Source organism: Vulpes vulpes, chromosome 14 (assembly GCF_048418805.1).
Source record: "Vulpes vulpes isolate BD-2025 chromosome 14, VulVul3, whole genome shotgun sequence".
NCBI classification, from domain to species: domain Eukaryota; kingdom Metazoa; phylum Chordata; class Mammalia; order Carnivora; family Canidae; genus Vulpes; species Vulpes vulpes.
Window position 1 is genome coordinate 38,094,399 of NC_132793.1, and position 24,708 is coordinate 38,119,106.

The 24,708-nt window shown below is 39.9% G+C and overlaps 1 protein-coding gene and 1 long non-coding RNA gene across 7 annotated transcripts in view; one reads left to right on the top strand and one right to left on the bottom strand.

Annotated features, from left to right (window-relative positions):
• The window catches only part of LOC112922752 (uncharacterized), a 217,799-nt gene that overhangs the window by 30,888 nt on the left and 162,203 nt on the right, over positions 1–24,708 (bottom strand). For 3 of the 5 annotated variants that reach the window (XR_011996978.1, XR_003235513.2, XR_011996975.1), the window contains 2 exons: positions 17,964–18,022; positions 3,610–5,712 (listed from right to left, as the gene is read on the bottom strand). This is a non-coding gene — a long non-coding RNA (uncharacterized lncRNA). Of the gene's footprint in view, positions 1–3,609; positions 5,713–17,963; positions 18,023–24,708 lie in introns of those variants that run through there. The other 2 variants (XR_011996976.1, XR_011996977.1) reach the window with 1 other exon arrangement.
• SPTLC3 (serine palmitoyltransferase long chain base subunit 3) overlaps positions 1–24,708 on the top strand; it is a 148,929-nt gene that overhangs the window by 9,336 nt on the left and 114,885 nt on the right. The gene's annotated exons all lie outside the window — the stretch shown is intronic.

The following is a 24,708-nucleotide window of genomic DNA, read 5'->3' on the forward strand; positions in this document are numbered from 1 at the left end:
TTGCAAGAAGTTGCTATGGCCAAGTTCAAAAAGGGTGTTTCCTGTGTTCTCCTCCTTTTGATGGATTCTTGTCTCACATTTAGATCCTTCATCCATTTTGAGTGTATCTTTGTGTGTGGTGTAAGAGAATGGTCTAGTTTCATTCTTCTGCATGTGGATGTCCAATTTTCCCAGCACCATTTATTGAAAGACTGTCTTTTTCCAGTGGATAGTCTTCCCTGCTTTGTCGAATATTAGTTGACTATAAAATTGATGGTTAAAGTCCACTTCTGGGTTCTCTATTCTGTTCCATTGATCTATGTGTCTGTTTTTGTGCCAGTACCACAGTCTTGATGATCACAGCTTTGTAGTACAACCTGAAATCCGGCATTGTGATGCCCCAGCTATGGTTTTCTTTTTTAATATTCCCCTGGCTATTGGGGGCCTTTTCTGATTCCACACAAATCTTAAGATGATTTGTTCTAACTTTCTGAAGAAAGTCCATGGTATTTTGATAGGGATTGCATTAAACATGTAAATTTCCCTGGGTAGCATTGACATTTTCACAATATTAATTCTTCCAATCCATGAGCATGGAATATTTTTCCATCTCTTTTTGTCTTCCTCAATTTCTTTCAGAAGTGTTCTATAGTTTTGAGGGTATAGATCCTTTACCTCTTTGGTTAGGTTTATTCCTAGGTATCTTACACTTTTGGGTGCAATTGTAAATGGGATTGACTCCTTAATTTCTCTTCTGTCTCATTGCTAGTGTATAGAAATGCCACTGATTTCTGGGCATTGATTTTTGTATCCTGCCACACTGCCGAACTGCTGTATGAGTTCTGTATTGAGTCTTTCTAAATGCCAGGCATTCTAAGTGCTTTGGATTCATCATCTCATTACATTCCTCTAAGGTATATACTATTACTATCAGACCTATTTTATTTTTTATTTTATTTTATTTTATTTTTTAAGATTTTAAAAATTTACTTATTTGAGAGAGAGAGAGCATGGGATTGGGGGAGCAGAGAAAGGCAGAGGGGAAGGGAAGGGACAAGCAGACTCTGCGCTGAGCCAGGAGCCTGCAAGGAGTCTGTTCCATGACCCTGAGACCATGATCTGAGCTGAGATCAAGAGTTGGGTGCTTAATTAACTGAGCCACCCAGGTTCTCCTATCAGACCCATTTTAGAGGTCTGATAGAGGAAACAAAGTTTAAGTTAACTATGGTCATCAACTCATAAGTATCAATTCTGGTTTTTGAAACTAGGTTTGTCCAATTCTAGAACCGAAGTCCTTAGTCTACACTGTTTCTCTAACTATAAGATAATAATAGAAATGGAATTCATACCTCCTCCCACAGCCAAGGGGCAAACTGACCTCAGCCTTGAAGGGCCAAGTCACTGTGGGTTAAAGGTATTGTGAATTGTTTTTGCTTGATTTCCTTATTGTTTTTGATTAAAATTTAGCTTAGTTCCAAACTGTCACATGCCAGAGCTTTCAGTATGCAATATAGTCCACTCATGGACACACTACATCAATGCACTGGCCACCCTCCACCCCACTCTTCACTTTAAACAACTCTGGATTTAAAGAAAATTGGCCTATGTAACTCTAAGTCATATGGACTCAGACTGAGCCCCAGATGGAGCTCTGGAGATAATTTAGTTTTCAGAAGTGTTCTTCAAGGACGCATGACCACCCTGAATAGACAGTTTACTTAACACAGGGTTTCCTGGTAATAGTGACATCTTGGACATGTGATATGATAGATGGAGGATCCTTGCAAATTCTTTGGGGTATTTCCCATTGAGAGATGGAATCCATTCTACTCCCTTTGAATCCAGGTTAGACCCAATGACTTACTTGGCCAATAGCATAAGACAGAGGGAAAAATCTGGAATTTCTGAGATTAAGTTACAAGTTACAAGTTACTAAGCCTTGTGGCTTGAACCCAGTCCTCTTAGAACACTCACTCTTGGAATCTAGCCACCATGCTTGGGGAAAGCCTAAGCATCCCAAAGAGTAGCCCAAGTAGAAAGAAACCAAGTGTCCTTGCTATGCCCTGGCTAAGATGCAGCACCAGCTTGTAGTTCATGTGAGTAAGCTCTTGGAAGTGGGTCCTCCAGCCCCAGTGCCTGTCTGCTCCCTACTGATACTTCATGCAGTATAGCTGTGTCGTCCCCACTGAGCCCTGCTCAATTACCGATTGCTGAGCAAACAAATATGTTTCAACTGTGGTGATGGCTTGTTAAGCAGCAGTAGATAAATGAGCATGTGGATATTCTATATCTTTAAAATGCCTAGAAAAATCACTCTGTAATCTTACTTAATAACCATTTTCAGAGTTGCTAATTGCATCTTGAGGGAAGAGTTTGTTTGGGCCACCCATGTGCATCCATTCGGTGGCAAGGATGTCTTTCCTGAAGCTGTACACTTTTGTTTTGCTTGTGTTTTGAAATAAGGACTGTATGCTTTAAGTGTCTGGTGGGTATAGCCCAATACCAAATACAATAAACTCAAATATCACCAGTGCAAAAGCATAATCATTTGAACGCTGCCAAGTCTGATGTGTAATTATTCAACCTAAGGAGGCCTGTAATTTACTGCATTATCTATGAAGAAAGAGCTGACTCAGGAGCATGTGTGTGTTCAGGTGCAGATGTTTTTATTAATTAAAAGAATACATGTTTTTAATTAAATATATTTAATATCTGCCAATTAAATACTAATTTTATCTATTTGTTAAAGTTTCCTTTAACAACTTTCCCTTTGGAAATACTGCTAGAGATATTGATATTAATCTAATTAATTGCAAGAAATAAACTACATTTATTTTTAAATACTTAATCTTTTTACTAAGTATAATCACATTTGTCTCAGTAGGCCTGAATTAATGTAGTTTCTCTGGAATTCTGTAGTATACAAAACTATAAATTCATGTGAGAAGGAGCTGCTGCCACCAAATTAGAATCAGATTAAAAGGTTAGATTAACCATTTGAAAACAACAACAACAGCACTGTAAGCATAGCTCTGATAAGTATTCAAATTTTTTCTCTGCAATCTACTTTATCCATCACACTGCCAATCTGAATATTGCTGCCTCGAGAGTTTTACTGTATTGGTTGACAGAATGTATGATTTTCAAAAGAAGCTGGAAATCCAAATGGGGTGGGAAGAGATGTGGGGAAGAAAAATATCCTGATTTTTAAGCATTAGCATCTAATCTTTAAAAATTCAAATAGTACAGATTTCAGGGAAACATTGCTACCAGCCACAAATCTGTAACCTCTGAGCTATAAGTAAATAGGATGAGAAAACTAAGAGGTCATTAATTCAGTGCTCTTTTTTCATACGTATTAGGGAAAATGCCTCAGGGAATTTGGCTCCTCTTAATTTAGACTTTATATTTTTTAAAAAGCAATAGATGAGTTTCACATCTTCATTTTCCTGAGTTACTACATTGATACTAGATCCTGGGATGTGCAAGTTTGAGGAACAATTATGACCAACCACACATATTCCTGACCAAACATTAGGTCCCAAAGTGTTTATAGAAATGTCAGAGAACTGACAATATTTTACTGGTCAAATCTCATCTCTCAGGCTTTATAGGAAATGACACACAAACTTTTTTTTTTAAGATTTTATTTATTCATGAGAGAGAGAGAGAGAGAGAGAGAGTCAGAGACACAAGCAGAGGGAGAAGCAGCTCCATGTAGGGAGCCTGACGTGGAACTCTGGTCGCCAGGATCAGACCCCTGGGCTGAAGGCAGCGCTAAGCTGCTGAGCCACCAGGACTGCCCCAAACTTTTCATTAGACAATGCAATCATAAGTCCTGGTCACTATTATTGTTCTCTAGATATGATATAACTGGGCCTTCAAAAGTTGCACAAGAAAAAGTCTATATGCAAGTCATGATTATCCTCATAGCTACAAGTTATACCTGACTGTTCTTTCTCTGTCATGTGGGGCTTAGCCTTTTGGAAATCAAGATTCCTCTTGTGAAACTGATAGATACCTCCTATGGAAGGATAAATAAGTCCATAATCATGAAGTTTTCCATGTAGAGAATTCATGCCTTCCCTGACTTTCTCAGATTCCCAGGTTATCAGCCTCAGCCCTGGAGTGCCTTTATTAATTAGGCTACATCTGTTCTCACAACCCAACCAGAAAAACCAGCAAATCAACCTCTCCAGAGAAGATAGGGTAAGAGATCCACAAGTTGATTCACCAAAGAAAGAAAAACACACATAACCCCAAGCCATTCTACAACATTTTGTCTTTTACAACACTACAATGCATTCATATATCTTTAACTTTAAAACTACTTTTAAATTCTCCCCTAAAACCTTGAGTAAAACTTAACTCAAAGTTAAAAAGGTATTTATTTTCTGGTGGTTTCCATACCCAAGCACCCCAGCACCCCTCAGGATTTCCCAGAAAAATCACTTAAAGAGGAATAGATAGCAGAAAGACCAATAGCTTCAACATCAGATAGAACTGGGTTTGAGTCCCACTCTGCCCATTACTAGCTGTGCCACATTGAGCAGATGGCCTCATGTCTCTGATCCATATCCCACAAGGCAATGATGAGGATTAAATGAGGTAGAATATGTAAGGCTCCCCATGACTATCAGATACATAGTAGATAGTCAGTAAGTGGTAACTATTATGTATTAAAGTTGGCCTATAGTCGTCTGTTTCTCCTCTACAACTATTCTAAGAGTGTTCAGGGCAATGCCTGGTATATAATAGCTACCCAATAAATGATAGTTCTAAACCCTCAAATTCCACCATCCAATGGTGGCTTCTCAAGACCTCATTTTTCTTGGCCTGTCAGCAGCATCTGAAGCAAGTAATCACCCCATCCTCCTTAAAGCATGTTCTTCTCTTGGCTTCTAGGATATAACACTCATCTATCACTCACCATTCCTTTATGGAAACTATCAAGGTTTCTCTTCATCTCCTTGACTTTTAAACAATGGAGCTACCCAAGGCTCAGAATTTTCATTCTCCTCTGTTCTGTGTTTCTTTCATGATGATCTGATCTTGTCTAATCAATGTGTGTGTGTGTGTGTGTGTGTGTGTGCGCGCGCGCGCGCGCGTGCGTGCGTATCTATGTCATTTCCAACTACCTACTTTCCATTTGGGTAATCAAAAGGCAACTTCTACTTACCATGTCCAAAACTGAGCTCCCACCCTCTACCTTCAAACCTGCTCCCCTTATAGTCTTTCCTGTCCCAGGAAGTGACAACTCTGTTCTTCCAGTGGCTCAAATCAAAACTTGAGCATCATTCATAACTTTTCTCTCTCATTTGACATTCACTCAGCAAATTCATGATCCTGTTTCCACAGTATACCCAGAATCTACTCGACCTCCCCACAGCAAGCACCCTAGTCTCAGTCACCATTACTTCTCATCTGGATACAGATGGCCTGCTGGTTACAGCAGGCTCACCTCTTCTCTCTGTGTTCCAGTTACCTATTGCTGTATAAACAACCATCCCCAACACATAGTGACATTAAACAATAATCATCTTATTATGCTCACTGATTCTGCTGGTCAGGAATTCAGAAAAGAAACACCAGGACAGATTTTTCTTTCTGTTCCATGATATCTGGGGCCTTGACAGGGATGACTCTACTGCTGGATCTGGAACAGCTGGTCCAGAAGGATCTGTCTCCCAGATGGCTTCCTCACTCCCATGTCTAGCATCAGGGCTGGAATAGCTGAAAGAAAGGACAAATAGGTATTGCCAATGTGGCAGGAGGGCTTTAAGAGTGTTTTCTAGTAAATGGAGTAGAAATCCCGTGGCCTTTTGTAACCTAGCCCCAGAGCTCAGCTTTACTTCTACCCTACTCTATAGGTTGAAGTAGTCACAAGCAAGCCCACCTGATTCAAGGGAAAGGGACCTCCTCCTACCCCAACTTCTTAATGGGAATAATATCAAAGAATTCATGGACAAAATTTAAAACCACCATATTCCGCTTCTACCTCTGCCTTCCCTTCCATCACCACCAGCAAGACTGTTTTCAGTAGAATAGCCAGAGAGATCTAGTCGAAATGAAATCCAGAATGTCACTCTTGCTCAAATCCTTCTCATGGCTTCCATCTTACTCAAAAGACAAAATCCTTCTAATGGCCATAAGGCCTCATGGCTTGGTCCTCTCTGACTCACCTCCTGCTTCTTTTTCCATTGCCTAATCTATTCCAGCCACACTGGAGCAAGCAGGCCACACATCCTGCTTCTGGGGACACTCACACTTCCTCTCCTGTATGTACTTTCTAGACATCCACATGCCTGCACCCTCCCTGCCCTCAAATCCTCACTCAGATGTTACCCTCTCTATGAGATATAAGCTCACGACCCTATCTAAAATTGCAAGTCTTCTCACCACCTCTCTCCCCTTCCTGATTGTTTTCATTAGTCCTTAACACTGTACACAGACACAGACACACACAGAAGCAGAGACACACACATATACACACCATGCTAATTGATATCCTATCTCTTGTCTGCCTCATCTTCTAAATATAAGCACCATGTGAGCAGGGATTTCTGTCTTATTCACAGCTGGATCCCCAGCACCTAAACCAGAGTCTGTACATAGTAAGTGCTCAATAATATTTGTGGAATGAATAAAGACTGCCTATTTATACTAATCTATTGTAAGAATTCTCATTTCAGCTTATTTTGTTTGCTATTTAAATTGCTATTTAAATTGCTATTGTCCATATGTCTAATACTTTAAAATATGGAGCAAGTCCCAATTAATGTGATATATAGGCTTCTTTGTAAATTTCAAAGTATAAAACCTCTTATTGATTAATTTACAGGTCTCCTAACCTTTGTTGGAGAACATGGATACTATTCACTGTCCTTTTTTTAAAAATCACCAAATCACTAGATTATTTTGTACAACCAGGTAGCTACATGCTTTTATACTGATATCCAGATATAATATGTACTCTAAGCCTGGGGTCAGGGAACATGCTTTAAGCAAGTGGAACTTTTTGAAGGAAATGAAAACAGATATTAAATATCACCATCCTGATGATTCCTGCCTCTTAGTATGAGAGGAAACATACCTGGATTAGAGAGAAAATGACAAATACCACAGGGTATATAATAAGCCTGTCATCTGGTTTTAATAAACTCTGAAGTCTTAGGGTTGAATATCCAAAAAAAAAAAAAAAGTCAGTACAGTCTCTTCTCCCACCAATATCCCTATATATGAGATGATTTTTAAGTTTCATGTAACAAAATTGTATATCACACTACATGCTAAGAACCTTACAAATACTAAATCACTTGTTCCTCACAACAATTTATGAGTTTGATACTCTTACTATATCCCATTTTTTTAGATGAGTCAACTCATCAAACAAAAATTAAGTCAATTTGCCTAAGATTAAACCTCTAGTTAGTAGTTCAGGCTGGCCCCAGGCTCTGTGTTTTTATAACTAGAAAAAAAACCCCACCTTTTTCTTAAATGTCTTATTGTGAATATTTGTAAAATCACATAAAAATTAAAGGAGTTCTACAGTAAATATTCGTATACCTACCACCTAGATTCTCCAATTAATATTTTATTATATTCGTTTTATTACATGTCTATCATCTCTCCATTCCTCTATCAATCCTTTTGTTTTATGCATTTCAAAGAAAGTTGTACAATCAGTACACTTCACCCCAAATCTTTCTGCATGCATATTATGTAGCTTCAATACTTGTCTACAATACTTGTCTACTCTTTCTTTTGAGGTAAAGTCTACATATAATGAAATGCACAAATCTGAATTACACCACTCAGTGGATTTTGACCTACATTGCCTTTTGGTTGTTCTTCCTGGGAAAAGTTTCATAATATAGTTTTGACTGTGAAAATATGTTATAAAACTGTCCACTTAACATTGGGGAGTTTAACCTCTGGACAAAATGTAACCAAACCAAATGAGAGTTTATCCACCCGGTATATAGCAAGCCAAGAAAAACTGACACAGAGCTTTGGCTCTAAAGGAAGATGAGCTATTCCTTAGTGTGGTGTCACCCAGGAGAACAAGGACCTAATACTCAAAAATTCCAGACTCCCTGATGGTGTGTGTACAAGTCAGGGTTTTTAAGGGCAAAACTGGGAGCAAGTATCTTCTGGGAAGGGGACACTGTTGATTGGAGGCCCATGAAGTCCTGTTAATAGATGTTACTTAGTTGCTTTTAGTGCCCCTCTGTTTGGTTCCATGGAGGTCTATTGCCTCTCAAAAGACTTGGAATCTGACAAATACCTTTTGTTCTTCATGTTGGGTATTCCATTAGGTACATCTGGTGCTTGTTGTTCAAGACTGTGCTTCCTATATGTGCTCAAACTAACTACTTGTATGTGCCTAAGCTAGTGGGATTGCATTTCCATATGTTCCTTTGAATGATAAAAAGCATTCCTATCTCTTGACTCTGAATCTACATGTTCCCTAGCTGGTCCATTCATAGGAGTGAATGATATCACTCCTATGTTCATTCTTCCATTTGAACTAGCAAGATAGTTGCCGGATTCAAAAAGAAGTGAGAAATGTATATATTGGCATCTCATGAGGTAAAGGAAAGGCTCGATAGAAGGCTTGTCTGAGAAACTCTCCTCTTGTATATATAGAATTCCAAAGGGATCAAGAGCCATTTTCCTTTTTTGACCTTAGTATAATCCATCTGGCAGAAAGGGAATTTAGTTTAGAAATCCCTACAGTTCTACTCCATCCCTTGTCTTCTTACAGATGGAGGGATGAAGGTCAACACGGCTAAGTAATTACCTCCAAGGTCACACCAGTGTAAGGACCCCCTGCCACACACAAATAGCTAGGGACCACAATATTTGAAAACTCAAAGTGGTATCTGTTATTTCAAATTCGTTAGCTTCCCATTTCAAAATTAATATCGCAAAAATTGCATTTGTCTCATGTAAGAAGTAAAGGCATCTCTTTTCCTATTTCCCAAAATAAAAGCCACACATGGAAAGCTTCCTTTTTCGTATCTGAGAACATCATGTTAGAGAAACCACTATTAATTAAAATGAATGTTTGCTACCACGTGTGTTTATGCTTTTTGAAATAGTATTGTTAATCTTCACAATGGGCTTTCGAATTTCACACATAAGGATTCAATCAAGGTTTGAATCACTCACATGGCTGGTAAGTAGTGGAACCAGGATCATCTGACTCCTAATGTCACATAACCTGTTGCCACACCCCACAGGCCTGCTGCTCTAATAAGCTAAATTCATCACTTAGAGATTGGGAGTAGGACTTGCCCTTGGCACTGTGTAGGCTTGAATTCTAGCCTCCTGTTAGTACCTCTGTAATCTTGGGAAAATGGCATAGTCTCTCTGTGCCTCAGTTTCCCCATCTGTAAGTGAGGGCCAGTTGCCCACAGTAGTAAATGGCTTGACAGCACACTCTTCACTGGTTTCCTTCCCTTCCCTCATTCCCCCTCTCTACCAATGCTTCCTGGGGTCACCTTCTAGATAAGCAACTTGCATTTGAATCCTTTCCTCAGGGTCTGCTTCTGGGGAACCTGAAATTAATGATTTCTTAAAAACTTAACCAATTCTTTGCCCTTTTAACCTTCAGCATCAACTACCCAGATCCTTATAACTGTACAATCAGCCTATATCCAGATCTTACTGGACCTGCACATCAATGCTGTGAAGTAGACAGAATGACTGTTATTGGCCTGTTTTAGGGATGAAAAAAACAGGACTTAGAAAAATAATGAGACCAAAGCCACATGGATGATGGGGACAGAGCTGAACAATAGTCCCAGACATTCTGACTCTCAAATTCAAGGATGTCTCAAAGTCCTGGCTGCAATAGACATTTATCCAGCCCTGATTCAGCACATACAACCCCCTCAACTGCTCCTTGCAAGAACACGTGGGAAGTGAAAAAATCAAGGCATCTTTCTTTCAGTAGTTTTTTTTTTCCAGTAGTTTAATTCACAAGAAAAAAAGTGCTATTTTTATTATTTATTTTTTATGAAGGTAAAACAAAGTTTTATTTGATTTTTTCACTAATTGGAGATATTCCAGATGATCTGATTTCAAATGTTGCTATGGAATACAAATGACATTTAGTCTAGTGATTGGCAGGTGGCACCTCAAAGAGATAAGGAAGTCTCCTGCCCAGCAGTTGTAGATAATGACTTTCCAAAAAGTTTCTTTGCAAATGGTCAAATGGGAATAGTTTTTTTTATAATAAATTTATTTTTTATTGGTGTTCAATTTGCCAACATACAGAATAACACCCAGTGCTCATCCCATCAAGTGTCCCCCTCAGTGCCCGTCACCCATTCACCCCCACCCCCGCCCTCCTCCCCTTCCACCACCCCAGTTTGTTTCCCAGAGTTAGGAGTCTTTATGTTCTGTCTCCCTTTCTGATATTTCCCACACACTTCTTCTCCCTTCCCTTCTATTCCCTTTCACTATTATTTATGTTCCCCAAATGAATGAGAACATATACTTACTTAGAAGAGCAGCTTTAGGGGGTCAGTCTTTGTAAATTAAAAAAAATCCACAAGATTCTAAATGCCTTAAAAAATGTTCAAGTTCTCGCCTAGATGTTTATAGTTGGGCAGAAAAGTGATCTTCCATGGTACATCAGATATCACCACTTCCTATAAATCTTTTATTTTTATTTTTTTAAAGATGTGTTTATTTACTCATGAGAGACAGAGAGAGAGAGGCAGAGAAACAGGCAGAGGGAGAAGCAGGCTCCCTGTGGGGATCCCGATGCAGGACTTGATCCCAGGACCCTGAGATCACACCCCCAGCCAAAGGCTATATCCTTATGTTATATATAGCATGTGTATTCCTCAAAAGTACCTTCTTTTGAGCCCTTTATCAACCTCAAGTTCATTTTCAAACACTTAACATCATAAACTCTTGCTTCTGGTCAGTTCACGTCTTAGTTCCTTTTCTGAGTTTGCCCAAGGCAATGGCATTGATGACATGGTGGGAGCTCTTAGGTTCTTGCAACATAGCATGTTTCTCAGTTACCTACTTGATCAGATCATTATTCCTAAAGAAACTAGGCTCCAGATCATCTCAAACATTTGAATGATAATGGCAGAACTGATCTCAAATCTCAGAGAAGCACGTTATCTCATTTTCTACATCTTATTGACGCATTTCTCAATAGGCAGCTGAGACTCAAAGAGGTGTCATCATTTGCCCAACACCTCAAAATGACCAGCTGAGAGCAAGACACATCTGTGTCCACTGCTAGTTTCTAGCACCACTACACAACACTGACTTTCACATCATAGAACCAAAATAAACCCAATACGAGCTCTTGGCACTAACACTTTTTGTCACCTCATGCAAATAATGTGGGGTGCTGGGAAAAAACCCACAACTGATTACCTCAGGATTTGGTTTGTTAGTTTTTGCAAGAGATGGTGGCATTTTCTTTAAAGGGCCATACTTACCACTGGTCAATTCTTTTTTTTTTTTTTTAAGTAAACTCTATGCCCAGCATGGGGTTTGAACTTACAACCCCGAGATTAATCACATGCTCTACTGACTGAGCCAGTCCTCCTACCACTGATCAGTTCTTAGCAAGACCGCTGAACCAAATGCCTACAGACTGGAAACAGAAGTACTCCACATGGTGGCCTGAGAAAATGACTCAAAGTCTGAAAAAAAAGTCATGAACAGGGACTTTTTGGTTTTTTATTGTTAAGTGTAATTAATCTTTATACCAATCAGACGACTCGGGCCTTGCACTCATTCATTACTTAGGGCTCAGAAACTATGATGGCTAAAAATGCCTGAATCTCCTTAGTTGGTTTGATTTAGAAGTACAGGTATAAACTAGTCAAGATTAGCCTTGCTCTTGGAGAAGTTAGTTTTTTCTACGTTATGTGTCACATGATAAGATAATTATAGCTATGACCATGGATATTTTCAGATTTTTTGGAGGCAAAGAAATAAATTGTTATAGTATCATATTCTTGGTGAAGGGGTTGTTTGGAGCAGTATACTTGTTTTTCCAAGGAGCAAAATGTTTTCATGGAAAATAAAATAGTATATGCTGCCTTCCATGGAAACCAAAGATTTCAGCCAGGAAATGTATATATACTCAACTAATCTCTTTAAGGACACATTCTGGGGGTGCCTGAGTGGCTCAACATGGATTCTGCATACAATTCTCTCTCTCCCTCTGCTCCTGCCTGCCCCCACACTGCCAGTTGGGCAAACAAGCACTCACCCTTTTTCTCTTAATAAAAGACAAAAAAAAGGACACATTTTGTTTTCGAAGGCAAGCAGAGGATGAACCAGGTTATAGGTTCCTAAGATGCTCCTGACATGCATAAAATGTGTGTGCTTTTTATAGGGTGACAGGCAGAGAAAGGGAGGAGGATAGGCACAACCATGGACCAGATACTAATAAACACAGAGAAGGAACAGCAGCTGTATCCTTGGTGAGTTTCTTTCTAGGTAGCAGGGCCTTCTGCTTCTTCATGTCTCTGAATGTCAGGCACTGTTTGGTCTAGCTTCACAGGACAGGAAATTTTGGGTGTGACTAAAGTACATAATTCAGCACCATTGAGGCGCAAGAAAAAAAAATAGATTCAGTTTGATTCAAAGAGAAAAACCATTGTTTGCAATCCAAGATCAGTCCACTGAGCTCAGCCGAATGACTCCCAGGACCACATTTTGTGTGCTTCCAAAAGCCACACCCTTGTTATAACTCACTTATGAGTCACTGGCTGCTTGGCATGGTAAAGAAATACCACAGTGCACACCTCACCTGGTGTCAGAGCATGCCTCCCATGCAGTCTAAGAGACTCCTTTTGATTTCTGGTTGTCAACTCAAAATTTCAGAATCACCTAAATAAGTTTGCTTCATTAAATCTTCTTCCACAGTGGATAAGAGAAAGACTTTAAAATTACCAATCATATGACCACAAATCACTGTAAATCACTGAATGTGGGTGCTCCCAAAGATCTGCTTTTCATCCAGCTTCCAAGGGCCCTTATGAAAACATATCTGATCAGATTCTTAAGCCACAGACTTTCTTAAACTCATCAGTGGCTACCTTGTTAGGATCAAGGCTGAAATCCTAGGCTTGGTTTATGAAATCTGCATAACTTCCCCAGGCTATTCATTCACTAAATATTTATTGGGTATCTACTACATATCAGATGTCATTCTAGGCACTGATATACTAGCAGTGGACAGAGAAGATGGAGCCCCCCCCCCACCAGAAATGACACTTGGCCATGCCTGCCCCCTCACTGTCCATGCCTGACAAACACTGTGTTCTCTGCCCACTTCCCATAGTTCTTTAGGCTTTTCCTTCTGCTAGAACATTGTGCCTGACAAACTCCTACTGATTATTCAGATCTCATTTTTTTTTTAAGAATTTTATTTTATTTTATTTATGATAGTCACAGAGAGAGAGAGAGAGGCAGAGACACAGGCAGAGGGAGGAGAAGCAGGCTCCATGCACCGGGAGCCCGACGTGGGATTCGATCCCGGGTCTCCAGGATCGCGCCCTGGGCCAAAGGCAGGCGCCAAACCGCTGCGCCACCCAGGGATCCCCTCAGATCTCATTTTAAACACTGTCTTCTTTAGGAAAATCTTTCTCTTTTCCTAAACTAGATGAGATCTCCAACCTGTTCACCCTACAGAACTCTTATTTATTCATCATTTCATTTTTTTGTTATGCATCTGTATTTATATCTAGACAGGGGTTGGCAAAATTTTTCTGTAAAGGGCCAGATTAATAAATATTTTTCAGCTCTGTGGGCCATACAGTCTCTGTTCCAGCTATTTAGTTCTGCCATTATAGCATGAAAGCAGTCATAGATGATACATAACATAACAATACAATATATAAACAAATGGGTGTGCCTGTGTTCTAATAAAACTTTGTGTATAAAAGCAAGTGGTGGGCCTATTGGCCAAAATTGGCTGACCTCTGAACAACAGATCCTGTGGTAATGGAAATGTTGTATAACTGCTCTCTTCCATGAGGTACCATCAGCCACATGTGGTGATCAACTACTTGAAATGTGGTTAGCATAATTGAGGACCTAAGTATCTAAATTTATTTAATTATAATTATTTAACTTTAAATGTAAATAGCCACATGTGGCTAGTGACTATTGTATTGGATAGCACACATACAGACCATGAGGTCAGGGGCTGTGACCCCCTTGGTCACCACCATGTCACCTGGACCTAACATAGCAGCCGGCACAGGGTAGGTACTCAATATTTATTTGCTAAGTGAATGAATGAATAAGTGTATTATGGGATAAATTATCAAGCTTTCTGCTTGCTTTTTACTACTGCTATAAAATTGATTAGATGTTGCCACTGAATACTTCTTGCTCTCTAGTCGTGAAATATTATGTTTTTATATGCATATTTTATCTCTCCATTAGCCCATGAGCTCAATGAACATGGGGCTATGAGAAAGACTCTCTGAATGATTCTTCCAGTGCTCAGTACAAATACATGCACATAGTAGCCAGCCTTCCCAGAGTGTTTGCAGCTACCAGTACTTATCTGGAAAAGGTAGAGATTCAGCTGTTAAAGCCATTTTATTTCTGAAACCTGTTTCAATCTGTCTCAAAGGTCTAACTTCAAGCCTTTCTACTTCAACCTTGCTATTGTAAAGTTGAGAAATTCACCTTTGCCCTGGTCTGTCCTGTCTTATAACCATAGAGAAGTTGCTTAATGCCCTATGTCTCTCTTATTAAGTAAAGGTAACTCTAATTCTATTACAGTTATCCACCACCTACCTCTTAAAAATATCATGTAAATAAATAAGGTCATGGTCATGAAATCTTTGAGAACCCCAGGGAGAGGCAGTCTTCGTACATGGCACATTATACCTAATCAACAAGATAATAGATGGTAGTGATTCTCAGTGATATTAAATCACTGGTACATTGTTTTCTTTGGTTTATCAGGATAACTTAGTAAAAGCTCTGTGTTCCTCAAGTAAGCCAGCTGGTTGTAAATAGTATCAGAAGAATGCAATCATTGCAGGGTAGTGAAGAACAGCCATTTTGTTCAAAGTTTAATTATGCAAATTGACTTTAGAACCTCCCCTCCAGCTATCATCCCAGGTAAGATCTGAGGATCCTCCAAATATTTCTGCCCTATATTCCTACCTGCAGGTCTGATAAAGAGGCATCCCACTGAAAACATATCTTTCTTTGACTACTATCTGAAACATAAATTCTAGCTTACCTTGCCATAGAAAGGTCATTCAATTCCAGTAGACTCCATACATCTCATCTCCAAGTAGGTAACACATGAGGTCCAGCCAGAAATCCATGCAATGTTCTGTTTCGACCTACCAACAAGTGCCCATGCTGGTCTTCCTGTCCTAGAGGCCCTCTTCCCCTTTCCCAAACTTTCCCAATCTTGGCACCCTCTCTCTCTTCTCTCTCTCTCTCTCTCTCTCTCTCTCTCTCTCTGTCTCTCTCTCTCTCTCTCTGTCACTCATTACTACAACAGATATTCATTGAGCACTCTGCTAGGGATTCTTTACATCCCTCCAAGCAATCCTGCCTTTTCTGTGAATCCTTTTCCTAATCTGGGTACATCCTTTGGAAGCCTACGGCTCTCTTCATGGGCTGCTCTGACCTATTAGCTACCTTCTCAGACAGTAAAGAGGAAAGCTAAGACAATCGGAAACAAACTTAACCTCACCATACCTTGTTCACCAATAGAAAAAAAGGATTGGAATAGCTGATATATAAAGATCTAATCTCCTGAAAAAGTTCCATGTTTATAATCTTGTCTCTCTTTCTTTCCAACATCTGTGGTCACTGAAGCCTAAGTCAAGTATTTTTTATCGTGTACTGCCTAACATACAGAGATGTTCAATAAATCAAAAATTGAATCTTTGAGTCAGTTAATTTTCTGGCTTAAACTTCTCAGATTTAAATTTGAACTTTGGGCAGCCCAGATGGGTCCTGATACACACGTTTCCTTAGGGAGGTGACTCAGTTCTTAGGCTTCTCCCAAACACATGTAAGCAAGAGTTAGAAACAAAAACATTTTAACAGAATCCCTATAGTATGTGTTCATTAACATAATAGTAGATGTCATAATAAATGAGCCACCAAATCTCAATGGCATAACCCAATAGAAGTTTGTTTCTCGCTTGTGGTAAGTCTAATTGACAGTGATAGGAAGCTGGAGGGGAAAGTGGTGAGGACCCTGCTCATGCAGTTATTCAGAGAACCAGGCTAAAAAAAGTTATTCAATATTTAACGTATGGCTTTCAAGGTCACCTTGGCCATCAGCATTCAGATGGCAATAGGAAAGAGAAAGAGGTAGATCATGAGAGAGGTTCTTTTTATGGGCCAAGCATGGAAATGGCACATTCTACTTCTACCCGTTTCACTTTGGTCAGCACTCAGTCACATAGCCACATCTGTCTGCAAGGGATATGGGAAATGTAACCCAGCTGGGAGGAAGAGGAAAAAGAAATGGATTTGATGAACAGCCAGTCTTTGCCACACTGAACAAACAACAGAGCTAAAATATTTGAAATATTTGAAAAGCCTGAGTGTAAGATAATGAAAGCTATTATTTTGCAAGTGATCCTTTATTTTTTGTCCTTTTATTAAATGACTTGTCTTCCAAAAATATTATTGTAACACAATGTGGTGAATATAATGATGGTGTTATGCCATGAGAACATCAAGCCTGGATCTTTTTCCGAAGTGAAGCAGCCAGAGCTAATCTTAAACCAGGGGCTATTAGGCAGGCAAAAGGTATGTGTATGTAGAGTGAAGAGGGAGGGGCAGCATCAGAGAACAGTGAAGGAAGGGAGTAGAAACTGAAGAAATTACAGGGAAGTGGAGGCATGAGAAAATTTTGGAGGAGACACAAATCAAGATGTGAAATGAAATTTTACTGTTGCTCACATAACAAATGCAAGGTAAGAAATCAGATGACTTGAGGCAGGTCAGTTCTATGCTAAGAAACTTAGCTTTATGCTGAAAACCAACACTTCCCAAAGAGAGTTTTTGTCATGGCATAGGTGGATTTATATGGAAGGTGAAAAATACATTTGATATATGCGTTGGATTTCCCAAAGTGAAATGGTTTTTCATTCCATTATTTTAATAGCATTCAAAAAGCTGATTCAATCAGCAGGTATTGATTTAGCACCTATCATGGGAAGCTGTGTGCTAGCAACAGGGAGTAACAGTAGAGGACAAGAAAGATGGCTCTTATATTCTAGCTTTTGTACATTGTGAATACCCAAGAGACACAGAGATCTTTAGCCTTTCCAAAACCCTTTTTGTTAATGGCCATCTTTTGGGAGCACTATGGAAATTCTGTTATAAGTGAATTTTAAAGCTAAAGTTGCCTAAGCACCTGGAGATTTGAGGAGTCAGGATAGAATGAGGAGATCATCCAGGAGGTGATTGTGGTTGCCATGATCTGGGATATAGATGGGTGAGTGTCCCCCCTGATGCTTCCAGTTCTACCTTGGGGATCTTTCTGTCCATCCATTGCTACTGCCTTTATCATTCCTGCTCTCATCTTTCAAGCCCTTGGTCAACTGCATTCTCATTCATGAAGCTTCCCCTACCTCTTCCAGCCAGGGTTGGATACAACCTACCAGTTCCCACAGGACTTCTCTGTGGTAACAGCTGTGAACCTCTAGTCCGTCTCTGGGCATATCCTGTCTCCTGGCAGAGCATTTGGTAACATGGGCACTCAGTAAAACTTGGTTTAGTGTTGAGATAGAAGAAAACAATAATAACAAGATCTCTTAGGTATACTTGAGGCTGGAGTTTGAAGGCTGCGTGAAAAAAAAAAATTTAACCTAAGTCATCACATGGTCATGTATTTCAATGGCCTGAACAATTTGAGTTGCCTGAGCATCTGTTTCTTTTACCCCAGCTATCCTCCTGGAATACTCAAGATAAGACGTTTCCACATTGGCTCTTACCATGTAGAACATCTTATTCCAGGGTTTCCCAGCTGTTAATGATTGATTATATCAGGTGTCTGTAACAAACAGAAATAAAATGATCAGTAAGGTGCTTATGCCCATATTGAACATGACTGTATACATAGAATCAAGTGATACACTCTAAGCAGAAGCGTCTCACCTATTTGTAACAAGATGATAGGACTTAGACTAAACCGAGACATAAGAGCTTCACAAAGCATCTCTAAACATTTTTGTCTACCAAACACGTGATAGAAGGCTGTGGTGAAAGTACTCATTTGTTAATATCCCCAGACAACTTTCAGGCATGAAGTACCTTCCAAATAAGGTAGAATTGTGTACTCTCATCATTCTTTATTTTTTAAATTATTTTTTATTGGAGTTCAATTTGCCAACATATACCATATTGCCCAGTGCTCATCCCGTCAAGTGCCCCCCTCAGTGCCTGTCACTCAGTCACCCCAACCCCCACGTACCTCAACTTCCACTACCCCTGTTTGTTTCCCAGAGTTAGGGGTCTCTCATGTTCTGTCACCCTCACTGATATTTCCAACTAATTTTCTCCTTTCCCCTTTATTCTCTTTCACTATTTTTTATATTCCCCAAATGAGTGAGACCATATAATATTTGTCCTTCTCCGATTGACTGACTCAGCATTATACCCTCCAGTTCCATCCATGTTGAAGCAAATGGTGGGTATTTGTCGTTCCTAATGGCTGAGTAATATTCCATTGAGTGTATAGACCACATTTTCTTTATCTATTCATCTTTTGATGGACACCGAGGCTCCTTCCACAGTGTGGCTATTGTGGACATTGCTGCTATAAACACTGGGGTGCAGGTGTCCCGGCGTTTCATTGCATCTGCATCTTTGGGGTAAATCCCCAGCAGTGCAATAGCTGGGTCGTAGGGCAGGTCTATTTTTAACTCTTTGAGGACCCTCCACACAGTTTTCCAGAGTGGCTGTGCCAGTTCACATTCCCACCAACACTGTAAGAGGGTTCCCCCTTCTCCGCATCCTCTCCAACATTTATTGTTTCCTGTCTTGTTAATTTTCACCATTCTCACTGGTATGAGGTGGTATCTCATTGTGGTTTTGATTTGTATTTCCCTGATGGTCAGTGATGCAGAGCATTTTCTCATGTGCTTGTTGGCCATGTCCATGTCTTCCTCTGTGAGATTTCTGTTCATGTCTTTTGCCCATTTCATGATTGGATTGTTTGTTTCTTTGCTATTGAGTTTAATAAGTTCTTCACAGATCTTGGATACTAGCCCTTTATCTGATAGGTCATTTGCAAATACCTTCTCCCATTCTGTAGGTTGTCTTTTAGTTTTGTGGACTGTTTCTTTTGCTGTGCAGAAGCTTTGTATCTTGATGAAGTCCCAATAATTCATTTTTGCTTTTGTTTCCCTTGCCTTCATAGATGTATCTTGCAAGAAGTTGCTGTGGCCAAGTTCAAAAGGGTGTTTCCTGTGTTCCCCTCTAGGATTTTGGTGGATTCTTGTCTCGTATTTAGATCTTTCATCCATTTTGAGTGTATCTTTGTGTATGGTGTAAGAGAATGGTCTAGTTTCCTTCTTCTGCATGTGGCTGTCCAATGTTCCCAACACCATTTATTGAAGAGACTGTCCTTTTCCCAGTGGATAGTCTTCCCTGCTTTGTTGAATATTAGTTGACCATAGAGTTGAGGGCCCATTTCTGGGTTCTCTATTCTGTTCCATTGATCTATGTGTCTGTTTTTGTGCCAGTACCACAGTCTTTTTTTTTTTTTTTAATTTTTTTTATTTATTTATTTATGATAGTCACACAGAGAGAGAGAGAGAGGCAGAGACACAGGCAGAGGGAGAAGCAGGCTCCATGCACCGGGAGCCCGACGTGGGATTCGATCCCGGTTCCCAGGATCGCGCCCTGGGCCAAAGGCAGGCGCTCAAACCACTGCGCCATCCAGGAATCCCCCAGTACCACAGTCTTGATGATCACAGCTTTGTAGTACAACCTGAAATCCGGCATTGTGATGCCCCCAGCTCTGGTTTTCTTTTTTAATATTCCCCTGGCTATTGGGGGCCTTTTCTGATTCCACACAAATCTTAAGATGATTTTTTCCAACATTCTGAAGAAAGTCCATGGTATTTTGATAGGGATTGCATTAAATGTGTAAATTGCCCTGGGTAGCATTGACATTTTCACAATATTAATTCTTCCAACCCATGAGCATGGAATATTTTTCCATCTCTTTGTGTCTTCCTCAATTTCTTTCAGAAGTGTTCTGTAGTTTTGAGGGTATAGATCCTTTACCTCTTTGGTTAGGTTTATTCCTAGGTATCTTATGCTTTTGGGTGCAATTGTAAATTGGATTGACTCCTTAATTTCTCTTTCTTCAGTCTCATTGCTAGTGTATAGAAATGCCACTGATTTTTGGGCAATGATTTTGTATCCTGCCACACTGCTGAATTGCTGTATGAGTTCTAGCAGTCTTGGGGTGGAGTCTTTTGGGTTTTCTATGTACAGTATCATGTCATCGACAAAGAGGGAGAGTTTGACTTCTTTGACAATATGAGCCTTTATATCTTTTTGTTGCTTGATTGTTGAGGCTAGGACTTCCAGTACTATGTTAAATAGCAGTGGTGAGAGTGGACATCCCTGTCGTGTTCCTGATCTTAGGGGAAAAGTTCCCAGTATTTCCCCACTGAGAATGATATTTGCTGTGAGCTTTGTGTAGATGGCTTTTAAGATGCTGGGGAATCTTCCTTCTATGCCTACACTCTGAAGAGTTTTGATCAGGAATGGATGCTGTATTTTGTCAAATGCTTTCTCTGCATCTATTGAGAGGATCATATGGTTCTTGTTTTATCTTTCATTGTTATGATCTATCACATTGATTACTTTATGAGTGTTGAACCAGCCTTGCATCCCAGGGATAAATCCCACTTGGTCATGGTGAATCATCTTCTTAATGTACTGTTGGATCCTATGAGCTAGTATCTTATTGAGAATTTTTGCATCTGTGTTCACTGGGGATATTGGTGTATAATTCTTCTTTTTGGTGGGGTCTTTGTCTGCTTTTGGAATTAAGGTGATGCTGGCCCCATAGAACAAGTTTGTAAGTATCCCATCTCTTTCTGTCTTTCGGAACAGCTTTAGCAGAATACGTATTGTTTCTTCTTTAAGTGTTTGATAGAATTCCCATGGGAAGCCACCTGGCCCTGGACTTTTGTGTCTTGGGAGGTTTTTAATGACTGCTTCAATTTCCTCCCTGGTTATCAGCCTGTTCAGGTTTTCTATTTCCTCCTGTTCCAGTTTTGGTAGTTTGTGGTTTCCAGAAATGCATCCATTTTTTCTAGATTGTCTAATTTATTGGTGTATAGCTGCTCATAATATGTTTTTAAAAATGTTTGTATTTCCTTGGTATTGGTGGTCATCTCTCCTTTTTCATTCGTGATTTTATTAATTTGAGACTTTTCTCTTGTTTTTAAGAAGGCTGGCTAATGGTTTCTCTGATTTATTCTTTCAAAGAACCAACTCCAGGTTTTGTTGATCTGTTATACAGCTCTTCTGGTCTCTATTTCATTGAGTTCTGCTCGAATCTTTATTAACTCTCTTCTTCTGCTTAGTGTAGGTTTTATTTGCTGTTCTTTCTCCAGTTTCTTTAGGTGTAAGTTTAGCTTTTGTATTGAGTTTTTTCCATTTTTTTTTTGCGGGAGGCTTGTATTGTGATATATTTCCCTCTCAGGACTGCTTTTGGTGTGTCCCAAAGATTTTGAACCATTGTATCTTCATTCTCATTAGTTTCCATGAATCTTTTTTTATTTTTATTTTTATTATTTTTTTAATCTGGTCTAAAAATCCATGTGATGATCTTTATTTTTTTAATAATAAATTTATTTTTTATTGGTGTTCAATTTGCCGACATACAGAATAACACAGATAACCCAGTGCTCATCCCGTCAAGTGCCCCCCAGAGTGCCCATCACCCATTCACACCCACCCCCTGCCCTCCTCCCCTTCCACCACCCCTAGTTTGTTTCCCAGAGTTAGGAGTCTTTATGTTCTGTCTCCCTTTCGGACATTTCCCACCCATTTCCTCTCCCTTCCCTTCTATTCCCTTTCACTATTATTTATATTCCCCAAATGAATGAGAACATATAATGTTTGTCCTTCTCTGATTGACTCATTTCACTCAGCATAATACCCTCCAGTTCCATCCATGTTGAAGCAAATCGTGGGTATTTGTCATTTCTAATGGCTGAGTAATACTCCATTGTATACATAAACCACATCTTCTTTCTCCATTCATCTTTCGATGGACACCGAGGCTCCTTCCACAGTTTGGCTATTGTGGACATTGTTGCTAGAAACATCGGGGTGCAGGTGTCTCGGCGTTCCATGAATCTTTTTAATTCTTCCTAATTTTCTGGTTGACCCTTTCATCTTTTAGCAGGATGCTCTTTAACCTCCACGTGTTTGAATTTCTTCCAAATTTCCTCTTGTGATTGAGTTCTAGTTTCAAAGCATTATGGTCTAAAAATATGCAGGGGCCAATCCCAATCTTTTGGTATTGGTTAAGACCTGATTTGTGACCCAGTATGTGGTCTATTCTGGAGAAAGTTCCATGTGCACTTGAGAAGAATGTGTTGTGTTTGGATGTAAAGTTCTGTAAATATCTCTGAAATCCACCTGGTCCAGTGTATCATTTAAAACTCTCGTTTCTTTGGAGATGTTGTGCTTAGAATATCTGTCATTTGTAGAAAGCGCTGGTGTTAAAGTCTCCCACTATAAGTGTATTATTATCTAAGTATGTCTTAACTTTGGTTATTAATTGATATACTTGGCAGCTCCCACATTAGGGGCATAAATATTCATGATTGTTAGGTCCTCTTGTTGGATAAATCCTTTAAATATGATATAGTGTCCCTCTTCATCTCTTACTACAGTCTTTAGTATAAATTTTAATTTATCTGATATTAGGATGGCTACCCCTGCTTTCTTTTGAGGACCATTTGAATGGTGAATGGTTCTCCAACCTTTTATTTTCAGGCTGGAGGTGTCCTTAGGTCTAAAATGAGTCTCTTGTAGACAACAAATAGATGGGTCTTGCTTTTTTTATCCAGTCTGAAACCCTCCGTCTTTTGATGGGGTCATTAAGCCCATTCACATTCAGAGTTACCATTGAAAGATATGAATTTAGTATTATCATAATACCTATTCAGTCCCTGAATAGGGACTGTCGATTGTTTCTTTGGACTTCCTCTTTCTTTTACAGAGCCCTCCTTAATATTTCTTGCAGAGATGGTTTGGTGGTCACATATTCTTTCAGTTTCCGCCTATCTTGGAACCTCTTTATCTCTCCCTCTATTCTGAATGAGAACCTTGCTGGATAAAGTATTCTTGGCTGCAGGTTCTTCTCATTTAGGACTCTGAATATATCCTGCCAGCCCTTTCTGACCTGCCAGGTCTCTGGAGAGGTCTGCTGTTAATCTAATACTTTTTCCCATATAAGTTAGGGATCTCTTGTCTCTTGCTGCTTTACGGATTTTCTCTTTATCTTTGGAATTTTCAAGTTTCACTATTAAATGTTGCAGTGTTGAATGGTTTTTATTGATTTTAGGGGGGGAAATCTCTCTATCTCCTGGATCTGAATGCCTGTTTCTCTCCCCAAGTTAGGGAAGTTCTCAGCTATGATTTGTTCAAATACACTTTCTGGTCCTCTTTCTCTTTCGGTGCCCTCTGGAACCCCAATTAAACATAGATTTTTCCTTCTGATGCTGCCATTTATTTCCCTTAACCTTTCCTCATGATCTTTTAATTGTTTTTCTCTTTTTTCCTCAGCTTTCTTCCTTGCCATCAACTTGCCTTCTGTCACTCACTCATTTTTCTACTTCATTAACCCTTATCATTAGGACCTCCAGTTTGGATTGCATCTCATTTAATTGATTTTTAATTTCAGCCTGATTAGATCTATATTCTGCGGTCATGAAGTCTCTTGAATCTTTATGCTTTTTTTCCAGAGCCACCAGTAGCTTTATAATTGTGCTTCTGAATTGGCTTTCTGACATTGAATTGTAATCCAAATTCTGTAACTCTGTGGCAGAGAGTACTATTTCTGATTCTTTCTTTTGTGGTGAGTTCTTTCTAGTCATTTTTGCTCAGTACAGAGTGGCTAAACAAGTTGTACTGGAAAAAGGAAAGAAAAAAAAGCGAAACAAACAAACAAACAAAAAACAAAGAAAAAAAAACAACAACAACAAAAAAGGAGGGATAACCTCTGGTTCTATATCCCATAAATCCCTCGACTTCCCCTGGAGCTTTCCAGCACTGCTCCATCAAGAACTTGCTCTTCTCCTGTCCTTCCAGCTGGTCTTCTGAGGGAGGGGTCTGCTGTGCTGATTCTCAGGTGTGTGCACCCTGCCAGGTGCAGGGCTCAGTGGGAGCTGTTTATCCTGTAGCACCTCTGTTCCCTGGCGGCCCCAACCCTCCCAGGCACAGGGTGACACCAGGAGGAACAACAACAGTTGTGTTGGCCACCTCCCCAGCCCTGGAGTCAGCTCCCCCAGTAACTACTACAGTCTCCCAGTCCACACTGGCCTGGATGCTCCTGGGGTTGGGGAACGCTGATCTGCACAGCTCGGGGTGCCCGGTGGCAGGAGTGTCCTCACTGTCTTGTGCACTCCCAGCCTCTGCCTGTCCCTGAGGGTAGCTCAGGATCCTGGGCTGAGTCCCCCAGCACCCTGGGATCTGCGGCCT